Source organism: Rattus norvegicus, chromosome 7, assembly GCF_036323735.1.
Source record: "Rattus norvegicus strain BN/NHsdMcwi chromosome 7, GRCr8, whole genome shotgun sequence".
NCBI lineage: Eukaryota > Metazoa > Chordata > Mammalia > Rodentia > Muridae > Rattus > Rattus norvegicus.
In genome coordinates, this window is record NC_086025.1 from 108,735,318 (window position 1) to 108,739,223 (window position 3,906).

Here is a 3,906-nt window from a genome sequence, read left to right on the forward strand (position 1 = left end):
TTTGTTCCAGGAGGAACCGATTTGTTATGACTGTGTTCTGCTCCTCTAATCCTACCTGTTTTGTCCACCAAGTCCCTCATTTGGAAATCCCCTACCCCTGAGCTATAAAAAACTTGTCTTCCTCACATCTAATGCTGACCACTCAACCCCACTTAGAGGGAAGCAGCCCATATACACGAATTTAAAAGCTTGCTTTAATTAATTTGGGCATGATGATCGGGCCATTAGTCTTCCTCCTCCCACCTTTGATATTAGCACCATTTCACATCCCCTCTTGAAAAAATATTTATGCATTTTATTTTATATGTAAGAGTGTTTTGCCTGCTTGTGTGTGTGTGCATGTATATGTGTGTATGCACATGTGTGTGTGCATGTGTGTGTGCATGTGTGTGTGTGCATACCACATGTGTGCCTAGAGTCCTTGGAGGTCTGTGTATAAGCTCCTCCCTTGGAATCAGAGCTGTGGATGGTTGAGAGGTGCCGTGTGGATTTCAGGAACTAACCCACATTCAGACAAAAAGACTATTTTGGAAGAACATTTATTCTCTCCCCTTTCGCTTGCTTGGTCTCCCTCCTGACACGCAGTTGACTTTGCTGCTGCTGCTGCTGCTGGTGATAATGATGAGGATGGTGGTGGTGGTGGTGGTGGTGGTGGTGGTGGTGGTGGTGGTGGTGATGATGATGAAAAAGGAAGAAGGAGGAGGAAGAAGAAGAAGAGGAGGAGGAGGTAGACGAAGAAGATGATGGTAATGATGATGATGATTCCTTCCCTGAGAGCAGAATCAGCATTTCCAAGCTTTCATTATTGAATAAAGACAAGCAGCCTCTGAGAATTTCCTGGGCTTCTAGTTCCAGATTGGGACTACTGAGGCACCCTACCATGTGGACTGAGTAATTACGGGCCCTCAGCCCTTAGTGAGAGATTCTGGGACTGGTCTGGCTATGTCGATGGTCCACATAAAGTGAAGAATGAAGCTTGAGTCAGTACCATCTTTGTGGGCACTGGGTCAAAACCTCCAGGGTCTGACCTCATGACTTATCCTTACACATTTAACCATAATAAAACGTTTGAAAAGGGTTTCCATGCAACGATTATCAGCAAAGCTTTAGGCAGGGCTCCGTTGAAACCCCTAGCAAGGTAGCAAAGCACATGTGGCGTTAACAACACACGTGAGTTCTATTGGCTGATAAAGAGAGCTCAGGGTTAGGGCCTACAGGAAGCATCTGTGATAAGCATAAGGGTAAGTTCTGTTGGTGGAGGATGCACAAAGGAGCCTCATACACAGGGGAAAATTCTGTTCACTGAGAGACAAAGCCAAGGATTAGACCCTAAACAATTCTCAGAATATTGAGGGGATCTAGGTAGACGCTGGCTCCTAGTAGAATAGCCAAGGGTCACGGGGTTATTTGACCACTTTCAGGGGCATTCTTGATGAGCGAGCATCACCCATGTCTTTCTGTTGAAGCAAATAGGCTCAGATGGTGGACAGTCCTGGTTTCTCCCATGCTTACTCTATGCTGTGCTTCCTACAGCGAGTATGACTTGGTTGTCCCACTAAAGCATGGCTAAAGCGGCTCCTTGGCTGTGGTGGGATTGTGGACCCATCTCCTTTCCTCCGTGCTGGGATGTTGTTTGGCCTAAGGTTATGTAGGTCATACTGTCACAAATTCTGTGAGCTGCATGCATCTGTCCTACTCTGTCTGGAAACCATTTTCTCCCTGAAGTTATTCGCCTCTGCCTCTGACAATCTTTCTGTCTTCTACATAGATCCCTGAGCCCTGAGGAGAGGGTGTCTGAGCACTCTGCAGTCTCTGTAGTAACTGTCACTGACTGTAAGAAGTTTCCCTAAAGGGGATTGGGAAATGCACCAATATAAAGTGTACAGCAGTAAGTCATAGGATTCATTTCAACGTTATATCTATCTAGCGGAATAATAGTACTAGATTTTTTTCCTTAGAGGCCATGACCATAGGTTCTTAGCTTCATTGACAGTGTTTGGTATAAACTCCATCTTGTGCAGTATGCCTTAAATCCAATTTTATAAAAGTGGTTGGTTCCTCCCACGATGCTCATACCATTATTGCAGCGGTGGCATATATTGTCAGGCATATGTTGTGAGTAGCGTAGCTCACAGGGTTCACAGCCAGGTGATATGGACGGTTACTGGGCTCCTCCATTCGCATGCATAGTACCTACCTAGCACTATGAGAGCTGGCCAGCGCTGATGAAGCTTCCAGTTGATTTCGCCATAGTTCACGATTCAAGTGTATGGCGTCTTCAGCAACAGGACTTTACTGCAAAGTCCTGGATAGAAAAAAAATAGCATTGACAATGGTCTGTAATGTTTGGGGTGTCTATGGGGCTCCACTGGCCAAAAATCAAAAAGTGGTAGCCTATTTCTGGTTTTTATTTGGTAGAATGTGGTATCTAGTTGGGGGTATTGTGCTCCTATTACAAGGTAACCCCATATATATAATGTGTGTATTGTATATGTGTGTGTATTGAATATGTGTGTGTATTGTATATGTGTGTGTTATATGTGTGTATTGTATATGTATGTGCATTATATATGCATATGTATATTATATATGCATGTGTATTGTATATGTGTGTGTTGTATATGTGTGTGTTGTATATGTGTGTGTTGTATATGTGTGTGTTGTATATGTGTGTGTTGTATATGTGTGTGTTGTATATGTGTGTGTTGTATATGTGTGTGTTGTATATGTGCATAGGTAGGTACTATGCATGCGAATGGAGGAGCCCAGTAACCGTCCATATCACCTGGCTGTGAACCCTGTGAGCTACGCTACTCACAACATATGCCTGACAATATACGCCACCGCTGCAATAATGGTATGAGCATCGTGGGAGGAACCAACCACTTTTATAAAATTGGATTTAAGGCATACTGCACAAGATGGAGTTTATACCAAACACTGTCAATGAAGCTAAGAACCTATGGTCATGGCCTCTAAGGAAAAAAATCTAGTACTATTATTCCACTAGATAGATATAACGTTGAAATGAATCCTATGACTTACTGCTGTACACTTTATATTGGTGCATTTCCCAATCCCCTTTAGGGAAACTTCTTACAGTCAGTGACAGTTACTACAGAGACTGCAGAGTGCTCAGACACCCTCTCCTCAGGGCTCAGGGATCTATGTAGAAGACAGAAAGACAAGTGGACTTCATCCTGGTTTTGTTTCCCTTTTTTATCGCTCCCCTAATTCATGGCTCTAGACAGTTTATCCTGACAACTTTTGTTATCAGGAAAGCCCCCTCCTTTGTAACCTCTGGTTTTATTTACTTACCTGTGTTTTGAGGGTGCTTTCTAGTTACCTTTCTGTCACTGTGATATAACACTTTGACTGGAAACAATGTAGGGGAAGAAAAGATGTATTTGCACTAATTCTTCCAATACACAGTCCATCGTGGACGAAGTCAAGGCAAGAAGTGAAACAGAGACCGTGGAAGCATGCTGCTTACTGATTCCTCCCAGCACTGCCAGCACAGAGGCTCCTAAGGCTCCACACTGCCCTGAGCACTGGGACTCCAAGGCAGGCTCAGTAGATACACTACCCCAGATCTCCTCCTGGGGGCGCTCGGGAGCTGCACTTCCTGTGGGCCACTATGAGCCCAATCAGAAAGGATTCCCTTTGAGATTTGGTTCACACATCTGGATCCCTTAGGACTATCTGGACTTAAGCTGAGACACTTCCCAAGTGGCACAGGATTCAGGACACCCCAGCAGAGGTCCTGATAAAGTCCCTGATAGCAGGTAGAACTCCTGCCTGTGTGTCTTTGCCGCTGCCACCACCGCAGCTGCTGCTGCTCTAGTGAGGCTCCAGGGACCCCTGAGGCTAAAAAAGGAGAGTGCAGAGGGGTGAACTCCACCCAAA